Below are 18,650 nucleotides of genomic sequence, written 5' to 3' on the forward strand. Positions count from 1 at the left end.
TGCGCTTTATTTCGTCATTTATCCATCCATTAACTCGTGTTAAATCTCTAAACGGCCGTAATTTATTAAAAACTTTAATAACGCGAATTAAACACCAAATGGTTCAATTGAGGCTATAAATAGAACCCTCACATTCGTATAAACTCGCACCAACCTTCATATTCATCTATAACACTCTCTAAAACTTCTAAAATATTTCCGACGAAAACCGAACTCCGGCGAGCTTGTTCTTCGTCATTCCGGCACCAAAATTGGTAAGTAAAATATGTTTTTGAGTCCTTTAAACCCGTCTAATAAAACCCCTAACAAAGATTAAACTATCATGAAACCAATTAACGGATTGAAATCTAGGGCTTATTTGGGGAAGAAGATGAACTGTGATGTTAATACATATATTTGTATTTATGATCTTAAACCAACTAACAAGGTAGTCCAAATGGTTAAGTCACTTGTTTATAAACGGAGGGTCCGGGTTCGAACTCAAGTAATGCTATATCTTTTTTCCCCCCTAAAACCCTTTTCTTCTATTGTTTTTATAAATCGATAAATAAATTAAAACTCCTTATAAATTTAATAAAATTAAGTTAAGTTAAATAAAATTAGTGATAATCACTTTTTACCTAAAATCCTGACTTTCGTTTTCATTAGAAACCCGATTAATGTTATATTAATAACTATTATTTTGTTAAACTTTATAATACGCTAACACAATTATTTTCAAGCTAAAATTTCGTATTTCATAAACGTTATATATCTCAAACCCATCAAATTTCTTTAAACTAGCTTAACTTATATATATTCTAGTCGTAAACCATTATAAATCCTAAACGTGAACGTTCATGCTAAAATAAAATGCTAAAATCCCGTTATATTAAAATATTCAAACTTGATATTAATCTCGTAATGTAAACTAATATTAAATTAATAATTTCGTTAAAATTCGTTAATGCATAAAATCATATTATAATATCCAACTCTATAATAAAATATACATCCAACACTTCTAATCCCCGAAAACCCGAGTTATTTACTTTTTATAAGTCGTTAGTTAATATTAATTTTGTACTCTTAATTCTAGTTCGTGGCATTCAATTGCTTCGGTTTCATTTACGCGCTTTCGGTTTAATTTCAAGTTTGTCTTCAACTTCAAGTTGAGTTTCTCACACCCCATTTTTACTCTTTTATTACTTTTGGGGGTAGCATATATATCTTATCCAAATTACAATTTCGTTTATTCATTATTTACAAACTACAATTAATTACATGGACTTGTGTGTTTATTTGCTTACTTGCTTAAAGATTGTTTGCTCATGGTTTCCTCATTAAGTATGATCATACGCCCCCCTATGCACTCATGACCTCGATGTTATGAGTGGAATAAGGACCCCCGATCCGAGTACGTTGGCTGTTACCAACGGAAAGGACACTTACTTGTGCTATTATCCGAGTACATTAGTGCACAATCCCAACTGGAAAAGACCTTACTTGCTCATTTACACTTGTTCATGGAATTGTAGATTTTTATGTACTTATATCAAAACTTGTGTGAACTCATCAACTATTCATTTAGTTGACATTATTTTATATATATGCTACAGGTACCTTATTTAGAGAATGCTGCCGTGATGAGGACACTAGAACTTAGGTTATATTAATAAATGGACAAGTTGTTAATTGTTTTTGTATTTTTCCTTGTATTTCTTGTTGCAGACTTGTGTACATGATGTTTAAATTAATTAATGATATTTTTGTCACTTAATAGTGTCACATGTGTTTTGAGCAATCTGTACGTCACACTCGGGTGTATTCCGCTTTAGCCGGGGTGTTACAACAACGACAGTTAAGTGACAACATGCGGTATGATTTCTCATTGGAACGTCTAAGCTAAACTCTGAAGCCAGCGTAGACCCAACTAAAACAACATAGAATAGCCGTAGTGGAAACAACAGAGCTCTCCAAATATGAAGAGTGCTGAGCAATGTTTTGATGTTCGGATCGGACCGGCCGGCTGAACCGGGAATCGGTGATAGTGGCAGTCCGGTTATGCATACCTGGCCCGTTGTTGAAAAAATCGACCGGTTTCGGCGGTCTTGCGGTTGGACCGGTTGACCGGATCGGTGATTGGACCGGGAATTGGTGAATTTTTGGTGTTGATTTGCTAAATATGAAAGATTAAGGAATTATTTAGAGAGAAAACATAGGAATATGCACTGGAATTGCGACGACCTCGCCAGATTTGATTGAGCTCGTCGGATCTACAAGAGCTCGTCAAGGAATGGTTGTTGATAATTCCATTTTTGATGACTATAGATCTAGATTTAAGGGTAAAAATTTTTGAGAAGATGAAGAAGTGGGTGAAGAAACATGGAAATGAAAATGAAAAAGTAAAAAGTATAGTACAGTGAACCAGTAAGATGGTTGGTTCGTTATCCGGTTTTTAATCTCGGTTCAACCGGTCCAACCGGTTCAACAAGTGAACCAGTAAGACGGTCAGTTTGTTATTCGATCTGGTTATGAAAACATTGATGTTGAGTCTAAACACAAGAAAGTAAAATTATTAAAATTACAAAATTAAGTATTCCTTTGGACTTAAAAAAAAGTCAAAACCTTTTTCTCTAATACACGTTTCTTGTTTGCTTATTATTATCATCAAAATCTTCAAGATCGACAAAACCCACATCAAATTCGAATTCGATTATCAAACTCATCATGTCCAGTGAAAACAAAGGCTCTGTTCTTCAATTTGCACCCTTTCAGAGTTCTATTGATGAGGGTTTTTGGCATGGATTATGTTCTTTAAAACTCAACAAATTCAAAACCAATGAAGACCCAATTCAAATCATGGGTATGTTAGTATTAGTGATGAATTTATTATGATCAAGTTAAGATTTTGGTTATTAATATGATGGTATGTATATGTTTTATTTAGGTTTTTATGCACCTTGTTCTAATCCTCATGTTTCAAGCCATTTAAGTTTACTTGGTGAATCTTTGCCATCCGAGTCGGGTGGTGATGAGTTACCGAACCCCCGTGGGAATAGAAATAAGTGTTCGGTGCCCGGGACGATTTATAATACCAATACATTTGAATGGTATCAGGCTATTGATAAAAAGAGTCTGTTAAAGGCGGAAGGAAAGAAGGTATACGAATGTTTACGTTTTGTGTTATCTGGATTACTATACCGTAGACGTAAGAAAATAAGGTGCAAATGACCGAGCCCAAGCCTGAAATAAAGCTCGTTTACGTTCTGTGTTGTTTAAAGTTTTTTTTTTTCAAAATATATAAAAATAATTAAAAATGTATATAAATTCACAAATAAATAATAAAGGAGCTGAACCCGATCTTGAAAAAACACTTGGGCTTGGCTTGGCTCGGATCGTTTACACCCCCCTAGAGGTAAGGTTTGCTTATGTTACACCCTCCCCAGACCCTACTGATAGCTTTGTTACGAGTAAGATTAGACTGAGTACGCTTGTTTGCTATTACGTATTGGTGAAATATGAATGTGATATCAAAATCTTGAATGCCAGATTTGGGACGATATTAGATCGGGAAAGGTAGAGGAGGACTGTTCGTTGCTTTTGAGGTTCCTTATTGTATCGTTTGCAGACCTTAAGAGATTTCACTTTGATTACTCGATTGCTTTTCCTGCTTTGGTTCTTGATCCTCCGGCAACGTTGGTTGATTTAAAGCCTGCATCGGAATGGTTTACTGCTGAAGAGGTTTGACCATATAGTTTTTTTTTTTGCTTGCAATCGGTTTTTTTTTTGGTTAAAATTTACAACCTTACTTTCGTGGCATACAGGCTGAATCTGTGTCAACATGCTGTAATGAGTGGCGTAAGTCGAGTTTAACAGCAGGTAGTCATTTTGACTTTTTATGTGTATGTGTGTATATGTGTGTTGATTATCGGTCCAACCAATCTCTTTGAAATAGAAAATTGTTAAGTACTTAACTTATTCATGTGTATGATTTTCTTCTATTTTATGTTATGTGTAGCTTACCGCTACTATTTTCAATACCTTTTGTTTTGTTTTGTGCCATACTTTATGTTATATGGTTATCTGGATATACTTTACATGTTAAGAAAAGGTTTTTGGAGCCGGTAACCGGTTTATGTTATATGGTTAACTAGATAGTATACTTTATGTTCTGACCTTTAATTTTCAAGTTTCTACATTTATAAACGGCATGCGGTTTTTTCATATAACGTTACTAATATAATAATATATAATTTTGTAGTCATACCGTTCTTTCTAGTTTGCATTTCTTCAAATTCACAAGCTACCATTAGACCCCTGAAGGACCTTAAAGCATGTCAACATGAAGATCATAAGGTGAAGACAAGTCTTTCTAAACATAGAACTCAGGTTGTAAACGAGCCGTGTCGAGCCGATCCAAGTTGGGCTCGGGCCTGGCTGTTTATGTTAACGAGCTGAAATGCTAAGCTCAAACTTGGATCGTAAAAGCTCTAGCTAACTCGTTTACTATTTCAGAAGATTTAATATTATATTTTTGCACATATTATAATTTGAAAAAGAAAAAGAGTAGTATTTAACTTACACGTAATGCATAGTTAATAAACTACAAAATTTACAATTTTTATATATTACAATTTGGGTTATATATGTTGGGTTATAATTTATATATATTAATATTTGGGCTTTTAAAACGAGCCTAACGAGTGAGCCAATGAGCCTGGCTTACCTTGACTTGGGCTTGGCTCGTTTACAAACGAGTTGATTTCAAGCGAGCCACGAGCTTTTTGAACAACTCTACTAATAGAACTCAAGAATAGCTATTTTTATTTCCAAAAGTTTTCTAGAAAGCCAGTTATTTTGGTTGCAGATTTTATTTGCCTTTTATGACCCGTATCATGGCCCAAACAACCCCGGATGGCCACTTCGAAACTATTTGGCCTTTATTTCCGCCCGATGGAATATCAACACGGTTCAGTTTTTATGCTATCGTGAGAATCGCGGCTTTGCTGATTTGAGTTCGTCTCTTGTTGGTCAAGCTCATACAACCTTCACAAGGTATGCAATTGTTTCTTCTAACATGTGAAAAAAATAATAATAATAATTATTTTTTTTCAAAACTTGATTTTGTTTTTTAATAATCTAAATTAGCATGGAAAGATGATGAGCATGTGCCGAATGTTATTGGATGGGAAGTGAATAGTAAGAAGAAAGTATCGAGACACATTGACTTATCTACTTCTATGGATCCAACTAGGTCAGCCGGGTGGTTTAATTGTTTTTATAATTTAAAATTCATGAATCAAGTAATTAAAATGTTTATATTACGCAGGAGGGTTATATCAGCTGCGGATTTGAATTTAAAGCTAATGAGATGGCGTGCATTACCGTCTTTGAACTTGAACATATTGTCTAGTACCAAGTGTCTTTTGTTGGGAGCCGGGACTCTTGGATGCCAGGTGGCACGCATGCTCATGGTGAGTCACATTCTTCATTCTTGTTGACTTCTGTTGACGGTGCACTTATAATCTTACGTTTATATTTAGGCTTGGGGTGTGCGGAAAATAACATTGGTAGATAGTGCTCAAGTGGCCATGTCGAATCCGTTAAGACAATCGTTATATACGTTCGATGATAGTGTCAGGTGATAAAAAAGCCGTTGTAGCAGCCGAAAGTCTTCGTAAAATTTTTCCCGCAGTGGTAAATTAAATTGATCTAATAAAAATTTAAATATTTTAGTTATATAATTTATTTTATTTGTTGATTTATATTTATTATAGGAAGCGGAAGGTGTAGTAATGTCTATACCGATGCCCGGGCATCCTGTTTCTAGTAAAGACGAGAAAAACGTGCTTGATGACTGCAAACGTTTGCAAGATTTGGTGGAGTCTCACGATGCTGTTTTTTTGTTGACCGATACGAGGGAAAGTCGTTGGCTTCCGACTCTATTATGTGCCAATGCTAATAAGGTTAGTTTGAGTTCGATTTCAAAAGTCAAAATGTAAATTATTATGTTAAATGAATGTCAAAAGACGAAAAGAAGAATTTTTTATGCTAAGGGTCTGTTTGGTATTGGGCAATGGAATAAGCGATGGAATGAAATGAGCGAGGGAATGGAATTGACGAGGTAATGGAATTGATCATTACCATTCCATTGACATGTTTGGTTACCATGTGGGAATGACATGAATTATTAAATTTTAATTTTTTGGTAAGCTAGAAAAAGTCGTAATAAAATAAAAATGGTAGTGAGTGGCGATGGGATGGTGGTGGCGGGCGGTGGTGGTTGTTGTGGTGATGGGCGGGAGCGATTGGTGGTGGTGGCGGCATGTGGTGGTGATAGTGGATGGTGGGTGGTGGGCGGCGGTGGTGATGGGCGGGAGCGATTGGTGGTGGTGGCGGCATGTGGTGGTGATAGTGGGTGGTGGGTGGTGGGCGGCGGTGGTGATGGGCGGGAGCGATTGGTGGTGGTGGCAGGTGGTGGTGATAGTAGGTGGTGGTGGTGGTGGCAATAGTAAGCAGCGGGCGGCGGTGATGGCTGGGCGCGATGGTTGGTGGTGGCGGTGGTGGGCGACAATGGTAGGTGGTGGTGGGTGGTTGATAGAGGCGGTGGTGGACGACGATGGTAGGTGGTGGTGGTGGTGGAGGCGGGTGGTGGTGGCGGTGGCGGGCGGTGGTGGTGGCCGGCGGCGAAGGCGGTGGTGGGTGGTGGCGGGCGGTGGTGGTGGTTGTGGTGGTGTGAAGGTAATAGGTAGTAGTGGTGGGAGAGTATTGGAGATGATATGGTGTGAAAGAGGGATGGAATGAAAAAAAAAACAAGGGGGGTGGATGGAATGAATTTGGGGTGTTTTGGAGGGAATGGAATGGACATGGTAATGAGTGATTCCATTCCATTGACCAACCAAACACATTTCTTTTCATTCCATCATAATAGACCATTCCATTCCGTCTCTCATTCATTCATACCAAACGCTACCTAAACGAGTGGCTTAGGCTTTACCTGCAAATAGGCTGTAAACGAGCCTAACAGAGCCGTGTCGAGTCAGATTGAGCTCGGGCTCGGCTCATTTATCTTAACAAGTTGAAACGTTGAGATCTTGTTCGGCTTGTAAAAGGCCTGAGCGTGCTCGTGGCTCGTCAAGCAACAACTCGTTTTATTTAAAAAAAATATATATATTTACAGATATTGATATATGTAAAGAAAAAAATTATTATTTTAACATACACATAATGCATAATTATTGAACTACAAAATTTTAATATAATTTGGGCTTTAATTTAAACGAGCTGACGCGCGAGCCGACCATCTAGTTAAACTCTTAAGAACGAGCCAACGAGCTGAGCTTACCTTGGCTCGGTCTCGGCTCATTTAAAAACCGATCCGGCTTGGCTGGCTCGTTTATCTCAACGAGCTGAGATCTCAAGCTAGCTAGTGGCTCGTTACACATGCTCGTTTATATTTTTATAAAAACTAATTTTTTATCTTTAGTTCTTTACACATATTGATATATATAAAGAAAGTAATATTATTTTAACATGAACATAATGCATAATTGATATATTACAAAATTCATAATTATTTTATATATTAAAATTTGAGCTTTAATTTAAACAATTAAACTTGGCTTGGCTCATTTACAAACAAGCGAGCTGCGTGCCTTTTGAACAGCCCTATTTGCAAACAAGTTTCTTAGAATTTTTTGTAATGTAGTAAATTACCATTATGCCCTTATGGGTTTCTGCCGCCAAGAATACTGGCGTTAATGTACTTTTAAACTATCAACTTCAGCTTACAATAACCGCAGCATTGGGGTTCGACAGTTTCTTGGTAATGCGTCACGGTTCAGGTCCTCTTAGTGCAACCGGTGAATCAAAAACCGAGCCCATTAACTCATTATCAGCTGGTGTTGAAAATATGTCGTTGTCACAGAGTGATAGCAAGCCGAGGCTCGGTTGTTACTTTTGCAATGACGTTGTTGCCCCTGTTGATGTATGTGACTTGTTCATTTAATCTTACACGTGTAATGTTACTTTGGCTGTGTTGTATATGATAATTAGTTGGTATACATTTTATATGTAACACATAAAGAATTATCTTTTATTAATTAGTCAAAAAAATTATCATGCAGTCAACCGCTAACCGAACTTTGGACCAGCAATGCACGGTGACACGTCCCGCTCTCGCTCCTATTGCATCGGCTCTAGCAGTCGAACTGTTTGTTGGAATTTTGCATCATCCTCTCGGGTAATGCGTCGGTTATAAACTTAATTATATTATCAAAAGTATTTACTTATTATTATCTTTTCTCATTTGTTTTTTATAGGATATCAGCAAAAGCCGAATTTGGCAACTCTATGGATAGTGGAGACAATGAGCAACCGCTTGGTATATTACCGCATCAAATCCGAGGCGCGCTCTCACAGTTTTCTCAAATGATACTTGTCGGACATTCCTCTAATAGTTGCACCGCTTGTTGCCCAACGGTGAGTTGAGTTAGATAACTTATATTTTCTTTAAAATAGAAAAACAAAAAAGATTCTTGGTGTTTAATTGGGTACATAATTTTTGTCAATTTTGAATTTGAAAAGTAACAGTTTTGACCTCAAAAGTCAACTTTTTTTCTTTATGCTTATTTTATGGGTGCTAAATGGGTCGTGTTCATGGATTGTCGGGTCGAATCTGAATATATGACTTGAACCTGGAAATCGTGTTAGACACATGAACATGAACAAGGGTTGACGCGAACACTGCTCGTTTAACCAGATTTTTTTATGCATATTAATATTTTTAAAGTATACAAATTACGACAAAAAAAATACAAACGTGTGTAAAACAATTACGTTGAAGTTGTACTAATTTCTCTTTTAGTTTTTGGCATAAACGTGCATAAATACACACTTATTTTTAGTCATGACACTTAAAAAGAAATAAAGGGTTAAACGGGTCGATGATTTTTTACAACACTGTTTACGCAAACACTTAATGATTTTGGAACTACTGTGATTTGTAGGTGGTTTCAGAGTATAGAGAAAGGGGTCTGGAATTTGTTCTGCAAGCTATCAATCATCCAACTTGTTTAGAGGATCTAACGGGACTAACGGAGTTGATGAAATCAGCTAACTCTTTTGAACTTGACTGGGATGAGGCCACTGATAATGATGATGATGATGATGACTGTGTTGAAATCTAATTCTAAATGTGTTTTTTAGTGCATTTTATTCCAGGGTAAATTATTGGGTTATTTAGTAGAGGTTGATATTGTTAACTTTAGTGACAATTGTACAAACACAGGGCTCATGATCATGTTCTTAATCAGTTCACACTTATTATTAATTAACAATATGTACATGATGATTAAAAGTTCGATTATACATAAATTATACACGAGGGTCCCGCCTTCAGGCAGTCGGATAAGAAGCCATCATAGCAATGCCACACATCCCTTCTTTATCTTCAACATCTCTTTGCATTCTGATGTACCCTGCTTCACCCCAATCCGCCCCCCCCCCACGAATTCTTAACGAGCCAATACTTCATGCCATCATCACTAGTTCCATACCCGACAACTGTGACTCCATGGTCTAAATCAGTACCGCAAGTTCCATTCAAAACACCGCTTCCAAAAATTTGAAATTTAGATGCGTCAACCGCAACCGAAACGGGTTGCATAACCACCGCCTTTAGTAGTGCTGACTCATTGTTTGAGGGTACGTTTTCGTACCCGCCAATCGTTGCTACATGGATGGCTTCTTCTTTAGTGTTGCAAGTTCCGTCTGATCCTGTGTATGGGTATGCTGCCTCGGTGTTTATGCCGTTGTTTTGAACTATAAGTTCAAATCCGTTAACCATGTATCCGCCTTCACACCCGTGGTCTTCACCGTTCGTGTCACAATCCATTAGCTCTTGCTCCGATAGCGAGATTAGTGTCCCGTTAGTGATTTCGTTAATTCCTTCGGTAGCAGCAATTGTCGAAAATGCCCAACAGCTTCCTATTTATATATGCATATATAATAATTAGATATGTATTAAGATGTTAATTTATATATATTTATTCCTATAGGTTGAGCTCCGTTTTTGTGAGTAGTTTTTCAAGCTCTCGAATTGGCTGGTTTGTTATTTGAATTATTATTTAGAATTAATTTTTATACATTTAGAATTATATTTATAAATAAATAGTTTAATTTTAATTTTATGTACAACATAATATATTATTTATTGAGTGGCTCATGAGCCATGCTATATATATGTATACATGTATGCATATATAATGGAACAAATTTATGATTGGCTTACCACATGGACCTTGATCCTTAACCGGAGTCACGGCTCCCTTCGTTCTCCAATCCAAGCTAGACGGAGCATCAGGCACATCTTCATGCCTAAATGACGTGATTTGATCAGCCAATATTCGTGTGGACGAAACCTTTAACCTGTTACGAGCAGCTTTGAATTCTTCATTTGTTTGGTCAGCAAATTTATTGACACTCAACTTGTAAGCCTGGTTTTGTGAGTTGAATTCTTCTATGTATGCCACATTGTTCTTGAATATCTTAAACCGCGCTTCTTGCTCATTCTATCTTTATATACACGCCCATAACGTGCCATCCATTGTTCATGTTTATGTAACATGGTCTCTTCGTTTAGCACGCGTGAACGACGTGATGATACGTGACATGCGCTCGTTATAAAAATGAGCACCATGATACCTAGAGTGATTGATCTATTGAGTGACAAACCCATAATATTTAGTATGTAGTTTAGTAAGTTATTGAATAATGTGGAGGTTACCATGAGAGTAAATACTAAATAGTGTATTTATAGATGGATAATAATCATAATATAATATTTTTTTGTCTTAATATAAGATTTCTTGTTTGTCTGCAGTTTCAAAGGAAAAACCAATCTAAGGTTCAAGTTTGTGTTAGGACAGTTTAAACGTAACCTGTCATTTGATCTTTCTTTGCATGCCTACTACGTACGTAGTTTGCAGTGGCGTATGAAGTGTCTTTTATTAACATTGGTAAAATACGTTTAAATTATAAAGATGTTTGTCTTCAAGTCTAGATCGATAATCATACACGAACTAAACGACTAACTTTCGTTCATATTAATCAGAAAATATAACTCAAAAAATTGATTACGGTCTCAAACCCTAACTCGGTTTACGCTTTACAAACCTTAACTCGATTTGACTCTCGATGAAACCTAGATTAATTGGTTGCATCTCATGTTCTCTATAATGTCTAACCATGACTCAGTTTATAAAGACTAACCTAGCTTGCTAGCTACCAAGACATTACCAATTAAAATTACAAAATAATTAGGAAACATAACCAACTATGACATACTTGTTAATATTGGTCTCTCAAGTTTACCGACTTGTGACTTGAGTCCGAAATTACGTCCAACGTGTTTACCATAGTATATCTATATAAAACTGGAGTTTTTTTACCACTTAAAGTTAGAGGTGAGCAAAAAAAAAATGATTCACTAAAACCGGACAAAACTGAGAAATCCAAACCAAAATAACCAAGCCAAACTAATGGCTGGCGGTTCGGTTTCGGTTATGCCCTGCTCCAAGAAAAGCGAACCGAACTGTAAAACCAAACATGTATTGCACCGAACTTGTTTGAATCTTTGTTATTGGAAATATGACCCGAATTCATTATTTTGGGCCACAAGTTTCATATCAAAGTTCATTAATAGATAGTTAACAAAAATTTTAACTTATAAGTTTAAGCACGAATTCGTTATATTGGGATCAAACATTCCAAGTCCAAATGTAAAACCCACAAGTCACAACCGACTCATAACTGGACCGTGCATACTAAAAAAAGAAAAACCAAAACCGAATGTTTTTAAAAACAAAGAGAAAACCAAAACTTCGGGTTGGAATCAGTTTAATCCAAAATCTGACCTATACGTACCCCTAATCAAAGTGTTCAATATGCCAATATGTGACTCACTATTTTATTCTGTCAATAGATGTTATATAGTAATAAGTATTTTCACCATACTAAAAGCACGATTTTTTTTCTTCAAGGCTAAGAATATACATATAAAACTTTACAAATTACAAGAATTTTTTACAAAACTATTTTCTTTCATTCCAAAGCCTAACTTCTTCTATACATACGCTTCATATTGTTACAAGAGACATGATCAACAATGGATGGCTAGTTATGCACGGGTATATAAAGTATAAACATCATGAGTTATAGAACAAAACATGTTACAAGATATTTAAAACATGGTGGCGTAGGTAGAATCTTTCAACAAACGTTGGCAACCGGGCTTACAAGTTGATCCCCGATGACTTTGCAGGTTTTATCCTGTTACGGTTTATTCGAGACAACCATCAATATCCCAAGAACACAAGAAAAGAAGAGAAAATAAACCCAAAATAATAATTCTTTCGTATTCTTTTTCTTAGACGATATTACAATATATAGGAAAACAAAGACATAAAAATAGAAAAAGATAAACATGGAAAAATAATTTAACTGTAATAAGTAAACTAGATAAAAGATAAACTTAAATCGTCATCGTACTCAGTATATCCCACCAACAACAAAGCTATGGTAGGGTCTGAGGAGGGTAAGATGTAGACAGTATTACCTCTACCTTTTAGGTAATGATAAACTTATTCATATAATAGGATTGTATCAATTCCCGACCCCTTGAAATCGTCATTGTCCTCAAGGACAGAATGTCGTTGCCATGGCGGTCGCCACTCGAGTCGTACAATGACAAGTGGGGCGGTCTCAACGTAGCACCATAGTGGCCACCATTCGAGTCTTTCGGTGTTTTCGAGCCAATGTCAACGGACCACCACAAGGGGCGCAACACGGGTCACCTTATTGCACCTTTAAACGGTGTCGACGTCAACAAGCTAATTGTATTGTTGTAATTTTGATTGACATCTTTATTATTTTGTTGCTTATATTTACCAGTTGCATGACCAACTATGGTCATATCCCCCAATCCTTGAGTAACTTCCTCCTTAACAATGGTTTCATGATTAAACTTGGCAATTGCATTGACGGAACTAGCGTAGAATTGAGTAAGCATTGCTATAGTGAAATCATCCCATGTGAGGAAGTTTGAACTCCGAAGCCAACCATTGAACCACCGGTCGAAGGAATCAATAACATAAGGAAACCGCTCGTCGCCATAGATCGCATAAAAGTGAAAATACCGTTCAACTTGAGCGATCCATTGGGTGGGATTAGACCCGGTAAAAAGAGGTAATCGTGGATGCTCCCACAAGAGTTATTCCAAAGCCATCTAGGCTAAGGCTCAATGAAAACACCAATTAAATCAATTGGTGAACCTGTTAATCAACCAATAATGTTTTTTGAACAATTACATAACATATGCTGACTTTCAAAGTCAACAAACTATATTTCATCCTCAAAATTCTTGTAAATTGTTTTATGATTAATAGCGATATAAGATCGCGAGCTTGAAAATAAATCCATTTGATTAAAAAACTAAATTTGACACTACAAATAAATAATGATTAGAGCTGTTCAAAACTGTTGAAATTGTTGGAACCACTTAAACCAAGCTAAATCGGTCAATTTGGCCTGGTTAGGAGAGAACGGGTAGGGTTTACGGTTTTGGAACTCCTCGGTATACTGAGGCAACCAAAGTATTAAAAAAAATAACGAAGAATAATTTTTGAGTCTTATAAACTTTATAAAAATAAATTAGCTTTTCACGTATAGGTGGAATATAATGTCGTATGTGTTTTTTTTTCTTAATTATTATAATACGTGTATATTGTTAAACCGATTTTATATTTTCTTTTGTAAACTCTTTTATGATTAAAAAGGAAAAGCATTTGATCTTTTCCTAACCTACCATTATATGAACTAAGATTAAAGGTGAAGGAAAGGTTCCTTGAAGCGACTGTGATGACGACCAGGTGGATGATATGGGGATTTCGTAGTAACTTGGCTTTCGAAAACAACAAGAAGCCTCAACAAAACATATTTTTAAACATTGCAAATTATTCATTTGTTTTTTGGTTCAGTAATAGATATAGTAAAACGAAAATAAATTGGGTGACTTCGACTCTTGGTTACAAAATCATTTCTCTTTTGTCAATAATTTTTTCTCCCATAATATTGCGGCAATTCAGAAAAAAAAATTACAAATGCTTAATTTCAGTTTGTTTAAAACGTCTCAATTTTTATACAAACATTCTACGCAATATTTTAAAAACCGGTTTTTTACTCATACCGTAGTGGGCTAAAAAATGGCATAACTGGTTGAACCAGGTTATACCGGCGGTTCAACCGGTTGAATAGTTTACCTTATAATTTCCTATAAATGCAACTTTAACTTCAAAAATAACCCAAAAGTAAATTATTCCATACAAAAAAATAATCCAAAAGTTATCCATATTAAAAAGAATAATACAAAAACACTCTTTAAAAAGACAGTCATAAAGTTTATACGTTTGAATGCAAATTGTTGGGTTAAAAGTAATTTTGAAAAAATATGGGCCACAAATACATTTCTCAACTCAAAACCGGTTTGCGGGTAAAAATCGATATTTTAGAAAAAAATCGTCGGTACGATGTTCTAGCAAACTAACCAAAAATACCGGGCTAAAAATATCATCCTGTTGTGCGAAGTCCGGTTTAACCGGTTCAATGGTTTTTAAAACACTGATTCTACAAACCAAACGTCGGTAGTATCTTTATGTCTTTTGTTTTCGGGTAACGTGGATGGAATCAAACATTTCAAGTGGACATCAAAGTTTGTTGTTATTAGTGGAAATTTCAAACGTTGAGTATATCGGACGAAAGTGGCTCTAGTTTATATTTAACAATCAAAGTCCCTACACGTAAGAGAACTTTTTATGGCTATTATTAATGCTGGCATTGTGTCTTTACATCCAAGATAAGCTTTTAAGAATCAGGACCAATTATTTTCAATTAATTTTATTTTGTTTTTTATAATTAAATAAAACAATGTACACTTGTATTAGACAATTAATAGTGGAAGAGAACAATTGGCAAAATGGGAAAATATTGAATAAATCATTTTCAAAGACTCAAAAGTTATATGCTTGTTCGATATAATACCTTTACAAAGAAAAATATACTCTTTGAGAGTAAACAATATTATTTTTCTTATTCGCTTAAACTTTACATTTCTTTATTGTGAAAAAATGTAAAATTTAAGCTAATATATTACTGTGTATGTTGAAATTTAAAAAGTAACAGAAAGAGGAATGCCATTCAAATAAAAAAGAGAGAGAAATATGTTAGACGGCAAAGAAAACTTGTTAACTAATCACGAGCAGTGATCCAAATTAGACGTTCAAAAAAAAATAATAATAATAACAAAAAAAACCGAGTAACAAGTTTCCAAGTGAAATCGATGCTTCACATATATAGCAAATTGCGTTAGGTTGTTTATAAACATGTATGGCAAGACGTTTTGTTCCCGGCTTATATGCCTTTTAACTTCAAAAATAAATAAATAAATAACAAAATAAAAATCAAGGCATTGCTAATTTGAAGTTGTGCTCTTTATGATATTTTTGCATATAAGAGTCCAAATACTTTCAAGTCCACAAACTTTTAGGTCAACTCATACCAAACTCTCATGCTAACGTGTGATTCATAATTAATGACCACTTTGGAATTGAAATGGACAAAACTTATCTTTATATTTAATTATTTTTCATAAATTGCAAAATACTACAAAAAAAAAACGAAAAAAAAAAACGAAGGCTTCTAGCTAGAGACCAAATACATAGATCAAGAAATAATTACATGGAGCAACTAAAATGGACAGTTTATAAAATCATCATTTCTCTCACTTAATTTAAGTTTGTCATATTTGTTCTAAGTTGACCCATAAGAAAGAGCTCGCATTTACGTGATTATGTCTTACTAAGCTAGTAATTGAGTTTGATTTGTTGTTGCATATTCATCATTCCTTCTTTGACCCCTAAATCAACCAACATGTAACGCCGATAACTAATTAAATCGCATGGCACTTCTCCTTGGGTAATTGGTGTTTTACTGTGAATTACAACTGTTCTTGAATTACAACTGTTCTTGTATCGACCATGTTGCTACAACAAAGATAAGACCAATGATAGTGAAGAGACTGGTTAGGCTAACAGGCTTCAAGGGTTCAAGTTAACCTAACGCAGGTCGTGGTGTCCCTCTACGTTTGCAAAACGTAGAAGGAGGTTCACTAGTTTGTTTTTTGATTGTTACAGTTCACCGAAAATCCAGAACCGTGATGTTTGGGATCGGTCCTTGGATGAAGTTCTTGGTGAAGCTATGGTGTTTGTGAAGTAAGTAAGAAATAAGCTAAGTGTTTATTTCTTAAGGGAGAAGAGAAGATCAAGGAGTGTGTATTAACTCCAGATCTGATGTCCTTATGTTTATGGCTAAGTCATTCTTATATAGGAGAAGAGACCAAGCCTTTTGTCTAGTGTACAAACTAATTCCCCTCCAGTTTCCTTAGAGAGTTGACCTTTATGGGCGGGAAGCTTTGGACCATTGGTCCATGATTAAAATAATAATACTTTTTCTGAGCATGTCCCTTGCTCAGAGGGAACATTGATGTGAATAGTGAGTTGACATCGTACTGTAGCACGTGGGTACTTGTTTACATAAGTTTGGGCGGGAAACGAAGCCTTTAACCTTTTAACCTTTTTAGCGTTAATGTGTGGAAGCCATTTTACTAATTCCTTGGGCTAACCCCGTCATCAGCCCCCTAAGTCAGAGGAATTTGAGAGGTAAGCTCAAGGGCTTCTGACTTTTGCACACATTTTGTTTATTGCTTAAAGGCTTCGAGGCTTGTAGGTTTCGAGGCTTTGTTCAGATTTGGTTATTTTTTGAAATGTGGACAAGACAGTTGATTTGATGGTAACTGCAGTTTACGTTTCCCAATAACTGCTCCTTAATAATGAATATAATTGTTCCTTCTCTTTCATTTTTCTTTTAAAGTTCCACAATATTCAAGTTTCTTTCAATCCTTTATCAGGTTAGTCTCGATCTTTCATCTTTTCTTCAAGATTATGGTTGCTAAGAAAGATCTTTCGGTCAGTTTTTCCCAATTGACCCAAGAAGAGGTCGAATCGTTTTGCGTAGAATGGGGTATAGGTTTAAAGTTTAAACCCATTTCTCCGCCGGTCGATTCGTCGATCGATCGTTGTCCGGCGGGTTTCATTGCCCTTTATTGCCGTCACTTTGAGTTTTAGAATCTCCGGCATCCGTTTTCACTCTTTGTTTTGAATGTACTGGAATATTATCGTGTGTCGTTCGGTCAGATTCACCCCTTAGGGCTTGCTAGAGTTTTACATTTTGAGGTTTTATGTAGAGCCCTAGGTTATGACCCGTCATTGTTGAGTTTTCGCAGTTTCTTTCGCTTAGCGAAAAACGGCGATTGGTACACTTTCGAACACACTCAAGTTGACACATGTTTGGTTTCTTCGACGGTTACAACCCTTGGTTCTTGGAAGGACCATTTTTTCTTTGTTTCCGATTCCATCCTTCCATTTAAATCCGTTTGGAGACAACCCGAGGCTGTTCTGAACGAACCGGAGCCGGCCAAATCGGAGTTGAATGAAGCCATTTTAAAATCGATTAGAAAATGTTCATTGCGTCTTCGTCCTCTTCCCGAACATCTTCTTGCGTTTTTAGTGTTGGGTTTCTATGAAATTAACAAACTTAGTTAACCGATTAACTAGTTATAATATATGCGGAAGCGTGATATTTACAAACTAAACATATGAACAACCTAGTTTATTCATTTCAAGATTACCAATAATCTATTTACTAGAAACCCGAAGCTAGGATCAAATGATACGGGAACAACTAAACTATCAAAGCATATAAACACTTACAATCTTAACCCTTTAAGAGTTTAGTGGATGTTGAAGAAGATGATGATGTGAATGCTAGATTTTCAAAGAAAAACCCTCAAACGGAATATACCCCGAGCCTCCAACACGCACCGAGCTATGCTAGGGAGCTTGAACACGAAAAACCCGAGACCCGAAATCTTTCTTCTTTGGCCGTGAGCTAGAGAGAAAGAGAGAATGGGTGTTGTTTTTCAAAATGGTTACTTGAAAGTTGTAAGAACTTTTTATCTCACATGCATACATAAGATTTAGTTATATACAAGTCCACACTCAATCTCTTTTTGCATGTTGACAATATGACCAAGTTGGTGGGGTGTGGGGCCCACCCAAAACCGGCCCCAACATTATTATTATTATTATTATTTTTTTTTTTTATTTATTTTATATATTCTATACTTTATAAAATATATAAACACCCCATCTTTTATAAACCATTTTATAAAAGAATACATAGTTAAATAATCATTCCAATAATAATTATTTAAATAAATAAATTAACCAATTAATTATTTAATACTTTCAAGTAATTATTCAGAAACCCATTTTTCTGAAAGTGTCGTGTTCTGTATTTGTCTTATAGATCTTATCTTAACAAATACATAATTGGTGTGTGTCTAACTCGTTATTGGGTATGACCCGACTTGGATCAAACATAACTAGCCACATTAACTTAATTATGTGTCTCGGGCATACGATATTCCAACAATCTCCCACTTGCACGAGACTCATAGGAAGTTAATGCTAATGGTGAATACCGCCTAACAACAG

At 35.7% G+C, this 18,650-nt stretch overlaps 2 pseudogenes across 2 annotated transcripts; one reads left to right on the forward strand and one right to left on the reverse strand.

Annotated features, from left to right (window-relative positions):
* The first annotated feature begins 2,580 nt into the window (after positions 1-2,580).
* On the forward strand, positions 2,581-9,203 carry LOC143597432 (ubiquitin-like modifier-activating enzyme atg7; annotated as a pseudogene). Its single transcript, XR_013146907.1, has 14 exons — positions 2,581-2,845; positions 2,930-3,141; positions 3,532-3,723; positions 3,807-3,861; positions 4,244-4,338; positions 4,850-5,037; positions 5,131-5,236; positions 5,312-5,456; positions 5,526-5,679; positions 5,760-5,948; positions 7,769-7,969; positions 8,109-8,224; positions 8,304-8,463; positions 8,991-9,203. The product of XR_013146907.1 is annotated as a ubiquitin-like modifier-activating enzyme atg7 (transcript).
* Positions 9,204-9,295: 92 nt separating this feature from the next.
* Positions 9,296-11,410, reverse strand: LOC143597431 (senescence-specific cysteine protease SAG39-like; annotated as a pseudogene). Its single transcript, XR_013146906.1, has 2 exons — positions 10,274-11,410; positions 9,296-9,969 (listed from the first exon to the last, which is right to left on the reverse strand). The product of XR_013146906.1 is annotated as a senescence-specific cysteine protease SAG39-like (transcript).
* Positions 11,411-18,650: the final 7,240 nt, after the last annotated feature.

The sequence above is a fragment of the Bidens hawaiensis genome, unplaced genomic scaffold (assembly GCF_021521415.1).
Source record: "Bidens hawaiensis isolate Kalapana, Puna unplaced genomic scaffold, B.hawaiensis_p1.1 tig00048273_1, whole genome shotgun sequence".
NCBI lineage: Eukaryota > Viridiplantae > Streptophyta > Magnoliopsida > Asterales > Asteraceae > Bidens > Bidens hawaiensis.